The following is a 19,754-nucleotide window of genomic DNA, read 5'->3' on the forward strand; positions in this document are numbered from 1 at the left end:
CCATAAATGGTCTTATTTTGATTAATTAATGACACCTACAAGGACTTCAGTTTTCAGGAAACACTTCCATCAAAATAATAAAATCCAAATATAAAATAGAAATTATGGCAGGAAAAATACAGCTTAGAATGACAAATGCAGAAAGAATAAGTAAATGAATGTATGAATATATGAATAACCCTGAGCTTCCTGGTGGCCAAGGAAAAGATGAAAACGTTGTAGGACATGTATTTCTCAGAGCCCATGAAGAAAACACATGAGAAAATCATTTAGTCGTCATGTGCCAGAAAGATGTACTGATGAGCTGGCTATGGCATGAGAATGGAAAAGATTAGGAACATCAGAGGAAGACATTGCAGAGGGATTCACTGATAAGTTAATATGGTTACTGAGACTTTGTAGTATCTGGATATTATCTCCAGGTATCTGTGGAGATTATTATGGGACCAGTGATTATTATTTCTTTTTCATATAAATGAAATATAAATGGAATATATCTAATTTTTTAAGCCAGAGTAATTTCCTCTAGTCTCAAGTTGAAATAGCAGGGGATATGATGTTTAATTACTATCCATTAACCATTATAGAAGCTGGCACTGCTCAGAGTGGGAGAAAAAAAACAAGATGCCTTGTTTATCAGTAGATATAAAAATAAAGTGGCAAGATTTGTCCTGTTTCCTCCTGTGACTGCTAGAAAGCAGATGGATCATCTGAGGCCTTCCTGAAAATTAGGGAGAAGGGCACCCTGCCTTAATTTCTTCCACCATATTTCACTCTTGGACCCAGGCCGCTTTCTGCTTTGGCAAAGCATGAGGTGCTAATGTGGACTGTTCCCAGTGATGTTGCTCCAGGCTGGCCCAGAGGAACCTTTTGAAATCGCTGTGTGCAGCAGTTGCCAGAGTCCCAGCACTGTCAGTACCTGCTTGTGGGTGAGGGAAGTGCGAGAGGGCAGAGGAGTGCAACTACCAATTGTAGTACCATATAAGGAGCATTTCATTTTCTACCTTGTAGCAGAAACCACCTGATACTGTGAACTTGGGTAAAAGGCTTGTGTTTTTGAGCATTCTGCTTCAGATCCTGTTCTTTTCTCCAACTCCCTTCCTGCCATGCCTACCTCACTTTTTCACAATGGGCAATATTACAGTTTCCCAAAGGAAACACTGAGGGTCAGTCAGGAGCACTGCTCCGTCCTGTTGCTGCAGCTTTAGGTGTTTTCAGATTTTACTGCAAAGCCTCATAACTTTCTCCAGGTGCAACCTGCTAGCAGCCTCCCTCACAAAAGCCTTCTAAACTTCCCAGGGCTCTATTTCTTGCCCCTCTGGCTGGTGTCGGGCTGCCACCAATACCTTCAGGAAGAAAAGTAGCTTCCTTTAAAAACCAGGTCATTCCTGCAAAGGTTCTTGAGTCGTAGCCTTCTCTGTAACATAAAAAGAAACATCTGTCCGGTGAACAGCCAGCTTTTATGACAGTCCCCTGTTGGTTTTACTGATAAGAAATGGATGACTGTTAAGACTGCTGCTGCACCTGTCATTTCTCTCCTGGTTGTGTAGATGAAGCTCTGTGGAGCAGAGTCAGTTCCCCCTTAGTCATTACAACTTTGAAGCCCTTTGGCAGCTTTCAAAGCATCTTGCCAATCTTGTCCTACAGAAGACAACCAGTTCTCTTTTCTAGATGAAAAGCTGAAGCTGAACTTGGTAATTCTCATCAGAGCTGTCCTGCAGGAGGTCTCATCATTTCCAGCAGAGGAAAGAAAATTGAAGAAAGACTTCAGATTTTAGTAATTGTCTCCTGGCACTCTTCTGTTTCTCATTCCTCCCTTTTAAAAATAGTGGAGCAATGTAATTTTTCAGCATTAAAAAATGGTAAACAGCGGTCGGAAGAGGCAAGATTTCTAGAAACACTGCAACTCATAGGTGACTCAAAAGAAAAGAAAAATACCAACCCAGTTTCTTAACTGCACACCCACTCTTGACTTCTCCTATGCACCTTCCAGGTTTAGTGCAGGGGTTCCCAAACTACACCAGGAATCAGCATCACCTGGAGGGCTTGCTAAACCCAGATTACTAGGCTCCACCCCAGAGGTGCTGATTCAGTGGGTGAGTGAGGGGCCTGAGAATTCAAATTTCTAACAAGTTTCTAGGTGCTGCTGCTCCTGCTGCTGCAGCTGCCAATCCCAGAGCCACACTTTGAGAACCACTGGTTTAAGTGGTTTTTTGTTGTTTTTGCGTGTGTGTGAGATATAGTTTATGTTTTCCTTTTTTCTTCCTCTTGTCAAGATCCAGCACAGATAACAAACATTTGGTGAGAATAAACACCGGAGAAAGAAAATAACAGTGAAGTGTTATTTTTTACATATATATGTATTTGGTTATAAAAATTCCCTAGTACATTGCTATAAAACTTTATGGTAACTTTTGTTTAAGCTCATGGATTTATTAGAAGTTACTAATTGGATGTTCAGTTCCAATGCTTTATTATTATTTTATTTTTTTATTGAAACATAGTTGGTTGTAGATATCTTTGGGTACAGAGTTGAATATCAGTACCTGTGTGCAATATGTGATACTCAAATCAGGACATTAGTATATTCAACACTATACAATGTCATTGTTTTTCCTGGCCCTTCGCCAATTCCTCTTTTACCACCCCCACATTTCCCACCTCTGGGAACCTCAGTTCTGTTCTCTCCTTTTGAAAGTTCAACTTATCATTGTGATTGTTGTATCTTTCTTTCTTTTTTTCTAATTTATTTGTTTATTTTTTAGCTTCCACTTATGAGTGAGGACATACAGTATTTCTCTTTCTGTGCCTGGCTTATTTCTCTTAACATAATTTTCTCTAAATTCATCCATGTTGCTGTGAATGGTGGTATTTCATTCTTTTTTATGGCAGAATAGTAACCATTGTGTAAATATACCACATTTTTCTTATCCAATTGTCCAGCAATGAGCATTTAGGTCGGTTCCAACTCTTGGCTATTGTAAATTGAACTGCGATAAACATGGGAGTGCAGGTATCCCTCTGACATGATGATTTCCATTCCTTTGGGTATGGTAGTTCTATCTGTAGTTGTTTGAGGAACCTCCATATTGTTTTCCATAATGGCTGTACTAATTTACAGTCCCATCAACAGTGTAGGAGGGTTCCTCTTTCTCTGTATCCTCACCAGCATTTGTTATTCTCTGACTTTATGATAATAGCCAGTCTGGGGTGAGATGATATCTCAATATGGTTTTGATTTGCATTTCCCTGGTGCTTAGTGAGGTTGAGCATTTTTTCATGTGTCTGTTGGCCATTTGTATGTCTTTCTTTGGGAAATGCCTATTCAGCTCTTTTGCCCATTTTTTAATTGGGTTATTTGTTTTTTTACTGTTAAGTTGTTTGAGTTCCTTGTATATTCTAAATATTAATCTTTTATCAGAAGCATAGTTTGCAAGTATTTTCTCCTACTATGTAGGTTGTCTTTTCACTCTAATTGTTTCTTTTGCTGTGCAGAAGCTTTTTAGTTTGATATAATCCCTTTTGTTTATTTTTCCTTTTGTTGCCTGTGCTTTTGGGGTCATGTTCATAAAGTCTTTGCCCAGTCCTACTTGCTGAACTGTTCCCCCTATGTTTTCTTTTAGGAGTTTTATAGTTTCAGGTCTTATATTTAAGTCTGTAGTCCATTGTGGGTTGATTTTGGTATATGGTGAAGAGGTATGGGTCTAGTTTCATTCTTTTATGTATGGATGTCCAGTTTTCCCAGCACCATTTATTGAAAAGGCAGTCTTTTCCCCAGCGTATGTTCTTGGTGCCTTTGTCGAAGATCGATTGACTGTAAGTATGTGTTCTCTATTCTGTTCTATTGGCCCATGTGTCTGTTTTTATGCCAGTACCATGCTGTTTTGGTCACTATAGCTTTGTAATATAATTAGAAATCAGATAGTGTAATGCCTCTGGGTTTATTTTTTTTGTTCAAGATTGCTTTGGCTATTTGGGGTCTTTTGTTTTTCCATATAAGTGTCAGGATTATTTTTTTTATTTCTGTGAAGAATGTCATTGATATTTTGGTGGGGATTGCATTGAATCTGTAGATTGCTTTTGGTAGTATGGACATTTTCACAATGTTAATTCTTCCAATCCAAGAGCATGGAATGTCTTTCCATCTTTTTGTGTCCTCTTTGATTTCTGTCAACAGTGATTTGTAGTTCTTGTTGTAGAGATCTTTCACCTCCTTCATTAAATTATTCCTAGGTTTCATTTTTGGGTGTTTTTTGTTCTGCTTTATTTTGTTTTTTGGTGACTATTGTAAATGGGCTAGCTTCCTTTACTTCTTTTTCTACTAGTTCATTGTTTGAGTATAAAAATGCTACTAATTTTTGCATGTTGACTTGATATTCTGCAACTTTATTGAAATTGTTTATCAACTCTAAGAGTTGTTTTGTAAAGTCTGTAGGATTTTCTATGTATAGGATCATGTCATCTGCAAATAGGAACAATTTGACTTTGTCTTTTCTGATCTGGATGCTTTTTATTTCTTTCTCTTGCCTGATTGCTCTGGCTAGTACTTCCAATACTATGTTAAATAGGAGTGGTGAGAGTGGGCATCCTTGTCTTGTTTCCATTCTTAAGGGAAAAACTCAAAGTTTTTCCCCATTCAGGATAATATTGGTGGTGGGTTTATTGTATATGGCTTTTATTGTGTTGAATTACTTTCCTTTTATACCTAATTTGCTGAGAGTCCTTATCATGAAGAGATTTTGAATTTTGTCATGTGCTTTTTCTGCATCTATTGAGTTAATCATGTGGTCTTTGTCCTTGATTTTGTTGATGTGGAATATCACATTTATTTACTTGCATATGTTGGACCATCCTTGCATCCCTGGGATGAATCCCATTTGATCATGGTGTATAATTTTTTTAAAAAAATATTTTGCTATATTGTATTTTCTAATATTTTATTGAGGATTTTCGTGTCTTGTTCATCAAAGATACTGGCCTACAGTTTTCTTTTTTTGTTATATCTTTGCCTGGTTTTGGTATCAGGGTGATGCTGGCCCCATAGAATGAGTTTGGGAGAATGGCCTCTGTTTCAATTTTTTGGAATAGTTTGAACAGAATTGGCATTAATTCTTCTTTAAAGGTTTGGTAAAATTCAGCAGTAAAGCCCTCCAGTCCTAGGCTTTTCTTTGTTGGGACACTTCTGATTACTGCTTCAATCTCACTGCTTGTTATTGGTATGTTCAGGTTTTCTATTTCTTCTTGGCTCAGTCTTGGTAGTTTGTACGTGTCCAGAAATTCATCTATTTCCTCCATATTTTCAAATTTGTTGGTATATTGGTGTTTATAATAATCTCTAATGATTCTTTGTATTTTTGTCTATCGGTTGTAATGTCTGCTTTTTAATTTCTAATTTTCATTATTTTAGTCTTCTCTCTTCTTTTTTTAGTTAGCCTAGCTAATGGTTTGTCTATTTTGCTTACCTTCTCAAAAAAACAACTTTTGGTTTCATTCATCTTTTGTATTATTTTGGGGGTTTCTATCTCATTTAGTTCTGCTCTGATCTGAATTATTTCTTTCCGTCTACTAACTTTGGGATTAGATTGTTTTTCTAGTTCTTTGAGGTGTAGCTTTAGGATGTTTGTTAGAAATCTTTCTATTCATTTGATGTAAGTGTTTATTGCAATAAAATTCTATCTTATTACTGCTTTTGCAGTATCCCACTGATTTTGGTATGAGATGTCTTTATTTTCATGGGTTTTGAGAAATTTTTTGATTTCCTGTTTAATTTCTTCTTGGACCCATATGTCATTCAGAAGCATCTTGTTTAATTTCCATGTGTTTGTATAGTTTCCAGTTTCACTTGTTACTGATTTCTAGTTTTAATCTGTTGTGGTCTGAAAAGATACTTGAAATGATTCAGTTTTTAAAAATTTGCCAAGACTTGATTTTTGTGACATAACATATAGTCTATCCTGGAGAATGTTCCATGGACTGATGAGAAGAATGTATATTCTGCAGTTGTTGAAATGAAATGTTCTGTAGATATCTGCCAAGTACAACTGGTCTAAAACATGGTTTAAATCCTGTGTTTCTCTGTTGAATTGTTGCCTAGATGATCTATCCAATGTTGAGAGAAGGGTATGCAGTTCCCCAGCTATTATTTGGGTCTATCTCTTCACTTTGGTCTAATAGTGTTTGCTTTATATATCTGGGTACTCCAATGTTGGGTGCAGATATATTTATGATTGTTATGTTTTCTTGCTGGATAGATCCCTTTATCATTATGTAATGGCCTTCTTTGTCTCGTTTTATGGTTTTTGATTTAAAGTGTATTTTATCTAAGAATAGCTGCTCCTCCTCAGTTTTGGTTTCCATTTGTGTGGTATATCTTTTCCATTCCTTCATTCGGAGTCTGTGTGTCTTTTTTTTTTTTTCTTTTTTTTCTTTTTACATATTTATGGAGTACAGAATTGACTATAAGTATTTGTACACATCATGTGATGATCAAATCAATATTATTAGTATGTTCATCATTACAAGTTGTAATAACTTTTTGAGTCCTTTACCCAACTACTCACTATCCTCCCTTCCCCCTTTCCCTTTCCCACCTTTAGTAACTATAGGTATGTTCTCTCCTTCTGAAAGTTCAATGTTTTATTATGGTCTTCTTTCACTTGGAGAAAATTATGTTAAGTGAAATAAGCCAGGCACAGAAAGAGAAATGCCACATCTTCACTCATAAGTGGGAGCTAAGAAACAAAGAAAGACCATAACAAAACATTGAACTTTCAGTCTGTGTGTCTTTATAGGTGAGGTGAGGAGTCTCTTGTAGACAGCATATAGTTGAGTCTAGCTTTTTTTTTTTTTCTTCTTAAGATGACCGATAAAGGGATCTTAACCCTTGACTTGGTGTTGTCAGCACCACGCTCTCCTTAGCCTAGCTTTTTAATCCAGTCAGCCAGTCTGTGTCTTTTGAATGGGGAATTTAATCCATTTACTTTTAGGGTTGTTACTTAAAGATATTGTCTTACTCCTGGAAATTTATTGATTTTCATTTGGATGTTTTATATATCTTTTGTTTCTTTCTTTCTCTTTCATTATTTGTCTTCATTGTTTGTTGTTTTTTGGAGGTGTTAAGATACAGTTTCTTTCTCTTTCTTGTTTGTATTTTTGTTCTACCAGTGGGTTTTGTTCTTTCCTGTGTATTCATGGTCATAATTATCATTTTTTGGAGTCCAGATGCAGGAATCCCTTGAGGATTTCTTGTAGGACTGGTCATGTGGTAGTGAACTTCCATAGTTTCCATCTGTCCAGGAAATACACTATTTCCCCCTCATTTCTGAAGGATAGCCTTGCTGGGTATAGCATTCTTGGCTGGCAGGTTTTTTCTTTTAGTATTTTGAATATATCATCCCATTTTCTTCTGGCCTGTAGAGTTTCTGTTGAGAAGTCTGCTATTAGTCTGATGGGGATTCCCTTATAGATAACTTGAGGTTTTTCTTTTGCTGTTTTAGGATTCTCTCTTTGTCTTTAAGTTTTGCCAGTTAGACTATAATGTGTCTCAGAGAGGTTCTTTGGATTGAATCTTTTTGGGGATCTTTGAGTCTCCTGAATCTGAAGGTCCATGTCTTTCCCTACACGTGGGAAGTTTTCCACTATTATTTTGTTGAATATGTTCTCAATGGCTTTCCTTTCTCCTCCCCTTCAGGAATACCCATGATTCAGATGTTTGTGTGCTTAAGGTTGTCTGCTATCTCTCTTAGATTTTCTTTATTTTTTAAAATTCTTTTTTCTTTTCTTTTCTTTTTATTTTATTTTATTTTATTTTGGTCCACCTGAGTTATTTCAAAGAGACTGTCTTCAAAATCAGAAATTCTTTTTTCTGGCTGCTCTTGCCTGCTGCTTAAGCTCTCAGTTGTGTTTTTTATTTCCTTGAATGACTTCTTCAGTTCCATGAGTTCTGTTACATTCTTTTTTAAAGTACTGATCTCTTTGTAAATTTCCTCCTTCATACCCCAGATAGTGTTGCTCAGTTCATTGTGTCATCTAATTATATCTTCTTGTATCTCATTGAGTTTCCTTAAGATTTTTATTTGGAATTCCTTTTCAGTCATTTCAAGGGTTTCCTGCCCTATGGGGTCTGGTACTTGAGAGTTTTTTTATTCCTTTGGTGGATTCATATTTTCTTGTTTTTTCATATTCTAGTATCTCTATGCCAATGGCTGGTCATCTGGTAGAGCAGTTGCTTCTTCTGTTATTCTCCTTCCCTGGACTCCACTGGTGACCCTCCTTGAGTCAATGTAGTCAAGTGGTCAGCAGTCCACCTGCATGGTGGCAGTGGCCACCCTTATAGTGGTGGTCCATGTGACAGTGCTCTGGTGGGCTACCCCCATGGCAGCAGTGACTTCAGCAGTGGTGGGATGCTTGCACAACAACGGTGGCTGACTTACAGCACCAGTGTTAGTGGTGGCTACAGCAGCGGCAGTTGCAGTAGCCACCCACTTGGCTGTAATGTCTGCAGCAGCAGCCCAAGCAGCTATGGTGTTGCAGTAGCAGTGGGGTTATCTCATGGCAGTGGCAATAGCGCTGGCAGCTGCACCTGCCTTCCTGGCATCTGTGTGTCGTTGGCAGCAGTGAGGTTACCTCATGGCGGTGTTACCTCGTGGCAGTGGCAGAACCACCAGTGGCTGCAATTACCTCCCTCATGTCTATGGTGTCTTTGGCAACAGTGGGGTTACTTCGTGGTGGCTGCAGCCTGGTTTAAGTTTAATAGAAAGGACAAGAACTCTTTAAAAGATAATATGAATCTTAAAAAAAAAAAAAGAAAGGAAGGAAGGACAAGAACTTTGAAGAAAGGTGGGCTTGGGTTTAAGTTCTCAATCTGTAGCTTACTTACAAACTGTGTGACTTTGGGGCATATGACTGAACATCTCTGAACCATTCAGTGGTTCTTCTTCATCCTTAAAATGTGGGACATAATATCTACCCCAGAGTTCATTGATTATATAAATATTTGTTGTATGACTATTGTAGTACCAGACTCTGAGCTAGGCAGAGGGGACATTACAATAAATAAGAGTTTTTTGAAGTCAAAGAACTTTGGGTGGTTGTGAAGATTTAAAAGAGAAAATTTGCAAAGTTCAAGGACCATGAGGCATGCCCAATATACACTAATTTTATTTCTCTTACAGGAGGTAACATGATTCTGCTTTTCCTTTTTTTATTTTTGGTCTAAGAAGTCACTCGTAAATTTCACATCATGGAACAAAGAGCTATGCTTTTCTTCTTGTCTAGATACAAAATTTGAGATATGGACACTGTTATGGGTTGATTTGCATCCAACAAAAATTTATATTTATCGTAGAGTACCCCTATGTATCCTATCAACTCAGAATGGTACCTTATTTGGAAACTGGGTCTTTGCATATGTAGTCAAGTTAAGATGAGGTCATTAGGGTGGGCCTTAATCCAGTAAGACTGGTGTCCTTTTTTTTTAAAAAAAGGGAAATTTGGACACAGAGACACACACAGGGAAAATGCCACTTGAAGGTTGGCATTATACTGCTACTAACAAAGGAACACTAAAGATTGCCGCTGTCACCAGAAGCAATGGCAGAAGCATGGGACACATTCTCCCTCACAGCTTCAGAAGGAATCAGCCCTGCCAAAACCTTGATTTCAGACTTCCAGCATCCAGAACTGTGTCACTATAAATTTCTGTTGTCTAAAGCCACCTAGTTTGTGGCACTTTCTTATGGCAGATTTAGCCGACTAATACGGGCACTGTGAAGTATAACATCACATCATTAACAGGGTACATTGAGCAGAGGTGAAGGACTTTCTTTTCTATGCCTCTCTTTATTGTTCTGGTTTTTTTTGTTTTTTTTTTTTTAAAGATGACTGGTAAGGGGATCTTAACCCTTGACTTGGTGTTATCAGCACCACACTCTCCCGAGTGAGCCACGGGCTGGCCCTTATTGTTCCGTTTTTTTAATAAACATGCCTGTAACTTAAAAAAATTAACTGTAGGTATAATTACTGCTAAATACTCTGAAAAGAATGAACTCTTGGGCCTCTAAATATTTTTAATATCTCAGTTAACCAATAGTCCTAACCATCTGTCAGTCTATCAGGGAAGTCTGCACTGGATCAGATTAGATTAGAAGACCTCATTCCAATTATTTTTTTTTTAATTTTATCAAGCCATAATTGATTATATGTATTTTGGGGGTTCAACGTTGAGATATGACCAGAACCCCCTCCTACAACCAGGCATACCACCATTGCCTCAGGGCCCACCTGGGGTCCTGAGGCTTGAAGGCAGGGACCAGACCCCACTCCCACAACCAGGCACACTGCCAGTGCCAAAGAGCATGCCAAACACATCACCTCCGTGTGGGTGGCCCACCACACCCACCAAAATAACCACGGCTGCCATGAAAACAGCTAGACACCACAACCACCACGCAGATGGTCCGCCAGCCACTGGAGTGCATTGACACAAGGAGAGTCACCAGCAGAGACCAAAGAAAAGAAGATGTCTCTCTCCGCAAAGCCCATTCCAGAGTGACAGACCTCATTCCAATTCTAAAACACATGATATCATTCAAAATATCTGTAAAGTGTCTGTTGTAGGCAAAACACAGTTAGACATTTAGGGGTTGTCACACAGAAATATGAGTCAAAGACTTTACCATCTAATTGAGACCAGCACAACTGAGAAGTAACAACAAAGCCAGGCAGTTTGTGATCTTCACTCCATGAGTGTTGTGGAGGAGGGAGCTCTCACCTTCTAGAAGGATCAGGGACAGTATCAGGAAGGACTGGGAAAGGGAGCTTCAGCTAGGACTGGTAGAATGTGAGGAGTGAATGGGATTAGGCAGGGCATTCTTCAAGAAGGACACAAGGTTCTCTTCTGATGCTTTTTACTTAGAGGATCAGTTGTAAACCCATGTCACTCTGGAGGGCTAAGTTATAAAGGCAAGGTGATAATTTTTTTTTTATATTTGATTTTTAATTTTTTTTTGAACAGGTAATACATTTACATAGTAATCAATTCAAAAAATATAAAAGGGACACAAAAAAGATTTGCATCCTTTTCTCCTTCACAAGTGTAGAGACTTTTCTGATTTCTTCACTGTTTCTAGAATGAAGGTCAAATTAGCTAAGGCCCAGAAAGACTAGATTCCAGCTTTATGGGACGTGGCTGGACTCTGCTGGTGCAGAAACTTTATCAACTGCTGGGAATCTTTCCTGAAACCAGCTACCCCAGCACACTTCTACCCAACCTTACCCCCAGACTTTGGCCCCAGGCTGCAGCTGAACCTGCTTAAGCAACAGTCAGGCTTCTGTTTGCCTTTAGTATCAGGTTGACCAGAGGCGGCCTGGCATCCTGGAGATCATTCTCCAATCCCATCTCCTATTCTCCTGGTGATGGCAGAGGCTCGGTCGGAATGTCAGTTGGTGACACTTGGCAATGGCCGAGGGTGAGACTGTCCTAGACAGTCACTTTCTACCTGATATTATGTTCATGTACGTATTTATTGCATTCTCTTTTTGTGGAATATATTTTACAGGGTAGTACCTTGTAGACTATTATGTGAACAGCACTCCCTGGGGTTGTATAGTGCACAACCTATACAGCTGTACATGTTGGCCCTGTATATGTCAGGACTGTTTCAATCATATTTGTATCCCCTCACCATATATTTAGTGAATATTTTTAGTTGAATTACATTGGGGTAAAGTGGGCAACATCACAAACTGTTATGGCTGTAAACCTTGCAGGAAATCTGGTACTTACTCTGAGGGCAACTTGGGGCAGTGATCCGACCTGATTAGCAGTTCAGATGGATCACTCTGGCTGTAGCCAGAGAGTGGATTGGAGGGGAAGAGGGAGCAAAGCCTGGGAGACCAGTGAGCAGGCTCTTCTGAGCAAGAAGTGACTGTGTTTGACTTCATTGGTAGCAGTATGGGTGGAGAGAGGTGCACTGATTCAGGAGAAATTTCAGAGATAGGAAATAGGTGATTGTACATGAGGCCTAAGAGAGAGAGGTGTCAAGGGCACGGTCCTGGTGTGAGGAGGGGTCCTGGCGTGAGGAGGTGCTGGACGCAGCAGTTTCATTATCAGAGCAAAAGGACAATGCAGAGACTGATATTTTATTTTTCTAAGTGTTCAGAATTTATTAAATATTTTAAAGAAACAAGTGAAACTAAATGCTTAAACACTTGAAATGCATTTTATATATTATAAAACATCAAGTAAAATGCACATTTATAAAACATAAACATTTATTATCATTCTAATATAAATTGTTAGCAGAAAATTTAATGAAAGTACTATTCAAAAAACCCTGAAGAGGGCTGGCCCGTGGCTCACTTGGGATAGCGTGGTGCTGACAACACCAAGTCAAAGGTTAAGATCCCCTTACTGGTCATCTTTTTTTAAAAAACCAAAAAGCAAAAAATCCTGAAGAACCAGTATTGCCACTACAAAGTGGCTGATGTTATTACCATCATAGATATGGAACGCTGGTGGAGAGAGCAGTTGAGAACTGTATTTTCAATGTTGGGTCTGAGGTACCTGTGGAATGCCGCCATAAGCAGTTAGAAGTTATAAGGAGCTCAAGAGTCAGGTCTGAGCTCAAGACATAAACTGGGAATCATCAGACCATAAAGGCAGTTGAAACAATGGAAGTAGCTTTGTGTAAGCAGTTGAACTGAGCTTTAGAAAAGGCTAGGGTTTTAATTGAACTAGAAGATGTATAGGTAGAAGCTGAAGAAAAGAGCAAATCAAAGAAAACCATGGAGTTGGGAGTAAATGGATACTGTTACTGGTGTGCTGGTTAGGTGTTTAACAACTGGCTATTTAAGGAGGTGAAGGGAAGACCTGATTGTATAGTGTTTGCTGATTTCCGTGGTGCAAACACTCCTATCATAGTCAATTTGAAGCTATCAGTGTTGCTGAGCAGGGAGAAGGGAAGGGATGAGCACAGTCAGCTCTTGTGAACTTATACAAGTGGACTCTAGCCCACAGCTGGATACTGTCCTGACAGAGGATTCTGTCAGGGAGAACTAGAGGATACAGTTAAAAGATAAAAGGGATCCTTTTGTGGTTCATAAGCATGATTATTGGGTTTTTATGCTATACTGTTAGATGTGCCTCCCTCAAATCTTGTTACTGTAAAAAGACAAAGTGAACTACTAGTGTGGCTGTAAAGACAGGTAAGAACAAGTGTTGGCAAAGAAGGGAAGAATTTGTAATCTTCATACTTTGCTGATGGGAATATAAAATGGTGCAGCTGCTGTGGAAAACAGTTTCGTAGTTCCTCAGAAAGATAAACACAGACCTACCACGTGACCCAGCAATTCCACTGCACATGTATTCTCAAGAGAATTGAAAACATGTTGACACAAAAACATGTGCATGGTTGTTCAAAGCAGCATCATTCATAATAGCCAAAAAGTGGAAACAACCCAAATATCCATCAACTGATGAATGAATAAATGAAATGTGGTATTTTCATACAATGGAATATTTTTCAGCCATAAAGAGAAATTAAATACTGATACATGCTACAGTATGGAAGACTCTTGAAATCATTATGCTGAGTAAAAGAGGCCAGATGCAAAAGACCACATATTGTATGATTCTGTTTATATAAAATGTCCATAGAGACAAAAAATAGATTGTGGTTGCCAGGGGCTGTGGGGAAGGTGAAATGGGGAGTGACTGCTAATGGGCACTGCGTTTACTTTGGGGGTGATGAAAATATTCAGGGATTATGATATTTGCTCAACCTTGTGAATATACTTAAAACCACTAAATTGTACAACATAAAAGAGTGAATTTCAGAGTATGTGATTTATATCTCAATTTTTTTTTTTTTTTTTTTTTTTTTAAAGATGACCGGTAAGGGGATCTTAACCCTTGACTTGGTGTCAGCACCATGCTCAGCCAATGAGTGAACCGGCCATCCGTATATGGGATCCGAACCCGGGGCCTTGGTGTTATCAGCACCGCACTCTCCCGAGTGAGCCACGGGCCGGCCCTATATCTCAATTTTTAAAAAAGGTAAACTAAGGTTTAGCTGCCTGAAAGTTTGAAGTTAATCTTAAGAGTTATTGGGAGCCAATATTTTTGAGAGGGGAGGTGACTTACCTAAACCAATGTTTTAAGAAGTGATAGGGAGGTCTGAAGACTCTGAAGCCCAAACTTCGACTTTTTGTTCTCACCCTTGAAAAATTTTCTTGGAAACAGAATTCTAGGATTGGTCTTTTCTCTCCGTACTTTGGATATACAGTCCTTTGGTATCCGTGGGGGATTGGTTCCAGGACCTCCCACAGATACAGAATCTGAATGCTCAGGTTCCTGATGTAAAATGGCATAGGATTTGCATATAATCAATGCATCTTCTCCCATTTACTTTAACTCATCTCTAGATTACTAATAATACATAATACATTGTAAATGTTATGTAAATAGTTATTATACTCTATTGTTTAGGGAATGATGATAAGAAAAAAAAGTTTGTGCATGTTCCTTACAGACGCAGTTTTTTTACCCCGAATGTTTTTGATCCACAGTTGGTTGAATCCATGAATTTAGAACCCATTGATACTGAGGACTGATTGTATTTTCTGTTGACTTCTGGACGCTCTTATATTGTGGAAAAGTTTGCTGTTAGTATAATTTAGTATTTTTATAGGTACTTTGTCTTTTCTCTTTGCTTGCTTTAAGAACCAAACAATTTCTGGAAACAAAAACAAATAACTATACACACACACACACACACACACACACACACACACACACACACACACACATAAGGGTACTTCAAAAAGTTCATAGAAAGACACTATCCATTGAAATTTAAAACTCAATAGCTAGGCTAAATTGCAGATTTGACAGAGATGACGAGATAATTAATGAAGTGGAAACATATATGAAGATATTACTCAGAATACAGCATAGGGAGAGATAGAAAATATTAAAGAGAAGTTAAGACACCCAAAAAAGAGAATGAGATGATCTAACTTACATCTGATAGGATTTCCAGAGAGAGAGAACAGCAAAAGCAGGAAAAGGGCAAAATTCAAAGAGAAAATGTCTAAGAAAAGTTCAGAATTAATAAAAGATATGAATCATCAAATTCAAAACTTAAGACTCCCAGACTAGACAGAAAAAAATGAACCCATACCTAGACACATCTCAGTGTGGAAGCTGTGTGGCTCTTGAAGACCTAGCTTTGGAAGTCACATAGTGTTACTTCCACTGTGTTTTAACTAATGGTCCAGTAGTCAAAAGCCTGCCCAGATTCTAGGCTGGGGTATAGAAGTACACTCCACTTTTCTAAGGAAGGAATGCAAAAGAGTTTACAGCCTCACTAGGTAAGGCAGCAATTGTCAGCACCAATGCCAAAGTAGCCACTGGAACCTTGTGGCTGTTCTTGAGGGAAGGTGGTCATCAAGAAGAACTCAGATACAAGGAGTCTTCGAAAAGTCCATGGAAAGAGTTATATTACCTTTTAATTCCATTTTGCCACGAACTTTTTGAAGTACTCTCATATGTGTAAATTTATTTTTGAGAGTACAGTGATTCCCCCCTTATCCATGGTTTGGCTATCCATGGTTTCAGTTACCCACGGTCAACTGTGGTCTGAAAATATTAAGTGGAAAATTCCAAAGATAAACAATTCACAAATTTTAAGTTGTGTGCTGTTCTGAGTAGCATGATGAAATCTTGTGCCATCCTGCTCTATCCCACCAGGACGTGAATCATCCCTCTGTCCAGCGTCTCCATGTTGTCGATGCTGCTTGCCTGTTAGTCACTTAGTAGCCATCTCAGTTATCGGATTGACTGTGGTGGTTTCGCAGTGCCTGTGTTCAAGTCACTGTTATTTTATTTAATAGTGGCCCCAAAGTGCAAGAGTGGTAATGCTGACCATATGGATATGCCAAAGAGAAACTGTAAAGTGCTTCCTTTCATCAAAAAGTTGAAAATTCCTGACTTAATAAGGAAAGAAAAAAAAAATGATATGCTGAGGTTGCTAGGACCTACGGTAAGAACAAATCTTCCATCCATGAAATTGTGAAGAAGGAAAAAGAAATTCACGCTAGTTTTGCTGTCACTTCTCACACTGCAAAAGTTACAGCTACAGTGCATGATAAGTGCTTACTTAAGATGAAAAAAGCATTAAATGTGTGGGTGGAAAACATGAATGGAAACATGTTCCGTTTGGTTTCAGGCATCCACTGGAGGTTTTGGAACTTACCCCTAAGGACAAGGGGGGACTACTGTGACATCAAATGATAACAAAACTTAAAAATTATTCTGAAATGAGCTATCCAGCCATGAAAAGACATGGAGGAAACTTGAATGCATATTACTAAGTGAAAGAAGCCAATCTGAAAAGGCCACATACTGTATGATTCCAACTGTGTGACATTCTGGAAATGGCAAAACTTTGGAGATAGTAAAAAGGATCAGGGTTGTGGGTGGGGGGTAAGGGATGAAAAGGTAGAGCACTAGGAGAGGGTTTTAGGGCAGTGAAACCACTCTGTATGATAATAGAATGGACATATGTCATTATACATTTCTCCAAAACCTATAGAATGTGTAATATCAAGAGTGAACCCTAATATAAACTATTGACTCTGGGTGATAATGATGCATCAGTGTAGGTTCATCAAATGTAACAAGAGTTACATTTGATGAACTCTGGCGGGGGATGTTGGTGGTCAGGAAGGCTGTGCATGTGTGGGAGCAAGGGTACATGGGAAATCTCTGTACCTTCTGGTTAATTTTGCTGTGACCTAAAACTGCTCTAAGAAATAAAGTCTATTATTTTTTTAAAAAATAGTTTTAGAGAACATGAGGACTCTTCAGAACACATATGGGAACTCTCAAGGATTTAGGGACCCCAGTTTGAGAAACAGTGTTCTAGGAGACTGTGGTTTGCAACTCCTCATAAATATTTACTCCAGTGGGATCACACAAACCTAGTCTGGTTCTCCAGGCCAGAAGTCTGTCCTCCGAGTTCATCTTCTCCATCTTAAACAATTAATATGTCCAAACAGACTGTGTCTTTGGAGAGTTTTGCATAGGCCAGTGCCTAGTTGGCCTGGTTCTGACATGTGTGATTAAAAGCTCAAGTAAAAAAAAAAAATTAATGGAACATTGTGGTCTCATTAAAAAGCAAGAGATGTACATCTTTGAAATATAATCTCAAAAAATCCTGCCCTGTAGACATTTTGGTGTTTGTTTTTTGTGGCTGGCCAGTATAGGGATTTGAACCCGTGACCTTGGGATTATAAGGCTGTGCTCTGAGCTAACTGGCTGACCCCTTGTAGATATTTTTGTGTACTATATTCTCACCTATCAGAAAGGAATTGGAATTTATAAAGGGACGTCTCATTTCTTTGTGACAAAGCAATTTCAATCCTAAGGATATTTATAACCAATACTGAAAAGCCCTGTGCACCTGATGGACTGACCACAGTTACTGAGTGTCATAAATGTCAGCAACCAGACTTTCTCTTTGAGAGATAAGCTTTGGGGAGTTGCTGGGGGAGAGAAAGTGGAAAAAGGACAGATGTTGTTCCACATGTATGAAAAGACTGGGATTAGAGAAGAGGGTGAGTCAGGGCAGACAGTAAACATCGAGGGACAAGCCGAGGAGGATCTAACTCTTGCAGATTGTCAGATTGTCGCTATTAGGCCAGAAATGTCAACAGGACTCCTTTCTCTCAGTCTTATTGCCAAAAAGAGGAGAAAAGGCCTGGGGACATTTGAACCTTCTTTAGACAAGGTCATAGCAGTAGCTGGGTTTTTTTAAAAACCAGTTTACAAAAAGCTTTCCTAAACATAATCTCTTCATCATCCTCAGAGATCAGTGTTACTGGGTTTTGGGGGGGAAATCTATTTAATCATTTTAGCAGGGTGTTATCTCCCGTTTTATAGACAAGGGAAATCTAATGACTGGCCCACAATCATGCAATAGTGTGGGTGGAAGGACAAGAGCAGGGTCTATACCTCTTGGCTGTAATCCTAGCACCTTGCACAGCTTCGGAACTTTCTAGGGCCACACCCTCTTCTACCATTTAGTCATTCAACAGATGTTTACTGACAGGTACTGTGTAAGGCACTGCACTGGGCATTTGGGCTATATCCATGAACAAAAACAAAGACCCGTGTTCTTGTGAAGCTTATATCTGATCTGGGATGGGGACAGGACAGAAATAGACAATAAACATAGTGGTCAACTAAGTTATGAAGTGGTTTTAAAGACACTAAGCGTTATGGAAAAAAATTAAAACTCATTCCAAATTTGAGAGATCATCAGTCCAGTGGGACAGACGGGAGCAGATTACCACTGTAAACAGGAGGTCAAGGCAGCAGGAATAATATTGGCAGCACTCCAGAGGGGTTTTGTGAGGGCTGAAGAGGAAGAGGCATGTAAAGGGCTCGCCTGGAGCCTGGCACATGGGGGCTCACAGGTGCTCACTAGGGTGGCTATTACTACCACAGCAATCCTGTCTCCCTCACTAGACTGGCCAGTGTCTCCCAGGATCCCCAAGGCCAAGGCCAAGGCTCTGCCCAAAATGTACAAGCAACTTAAGTTGCAGACAGGTTGGACAGCAGGGTCAGGGTCCTGCCTGGCCCAGAGCATGGTGGCACAAAGTACCCAGCTGCACGTGCAGATCTGCTTTGTGTGATGTGTCCATGGCCAAACCAGCTGATCTCTACCCGGGGTGGCTGAGCTCTGTCTTTGCTGCATTTGATTAAAGTAGAAGCTGGAAACCCAGAGTAGAATAGAATAAGGCTGAAAGAAGGGGCAATGTAAGGCCAGGGTTCCCCCAGCCTCCCTGAGATGGGAAGCCCCAGCACTCCTGGCTCCATGCTGCCAGGCAACAGCACAGGGCTTGAGGATGGCCAGCAGGGGCCAGCCTGCCAGGGTCTGTTTGCTTTGTCTGCTGCTGGGTCTGCTGCCTACCCTGGGGAAGAGGTCTTACTTGTAGGTAGAGGAAACAACTATGTGGGGTGATTACAGGGAAAACCGGGAAGGCATCCATGGCCCCATGAGTCTGCCTCGGTGCTGGAAATTCCACCTTTTGCAACTTGTTGCTTGAAGTAAAGACAGGCATCCTAACATTTTTGGTGTGTAAAACTTTTAGTCCAAATAAAATTTTAACTTAGAAGCATAAGCATGTAAAAGATTTTTTTTTAATTGTTCCATTAAAGGGGGACTCTCTACTTCTCCTTTAAAAGGGCTGGCTTTCTAAACCCCTACACTCTGGAGCATAATTTGAAAATCACTAGGTTAAAATATTTCAGTCACCCTGTTAAAAAGTGAATAGCCTTGGTTTGGTAAAATATTAAGCTACTTGAAAATTACTAATACATTGTGGCAGGCTTTCGTGTTTTTCTGTGTAAGAGGGAAGGGGATAATAGACTCCTTAGAGGATCTTAGAGGATCCGATGAAAACTATGGACCTGCTGCCCAGAAAAATGTGCATACCTAAAATTCTGCCTCTGAGGCCGGCCCGTGGCTCACTCGGTAGAGTGCGGTGCTGATAACACCAAGGCCACAGGTTCGGATCCTATATAGGGATGGTCGGTTTGCTCACTGGCTGAGCGTGGTGCTGACAACACCAAGTCAAGGGTTGAGATCCCCTTACCGGTCATCTTTAAAAAAAAAAAAAAAAAAAAAAAAAAAAATTCTGCCTCTGGTTGTATGGGGGAAGTGGCCCAAGTACCATAGGTTAAGGAC

At 39.4% G+C, this 19,754-nt stretch overlaps 1 protein-coding gene and 1 pseudogene across 2 annotated transcripts in view; both read left to right on the top strand.

Annotated features, from left to right (window-relative positions):
• ELAPOR1 (endosome-lysosome associated apoptosis and autophagy regulator 1) overlaps positions 1 to 19,754 on the top strand; it is an 86,641-nt gene that overhangs the window by 21,742 nt on the left and 45,145 nt on the right. The gene's annotated exons all lie outside the window — the stretch shown is intronic.
• LOC134385427 (small nucleolar RNA U13) lies at positions 13,086 to 13,196 on the top strand (annotated as a pseudogene).

Source organism: Cynocephalus volans, chromosome 8 (genome assembly GCF_027409185.1).
Source record: "Cynocephalus volans isolate mCynVol1 chromosome 8, mCynVol1.pri, whole genome shotgun sequence".
Classification (NCBI taxonomy): Eukaryota; Metazoa; Chordata; class Mammalia; order Dermoptera; family Cynocephalidae; genus Cynocephalus; species Cynocephalus volans.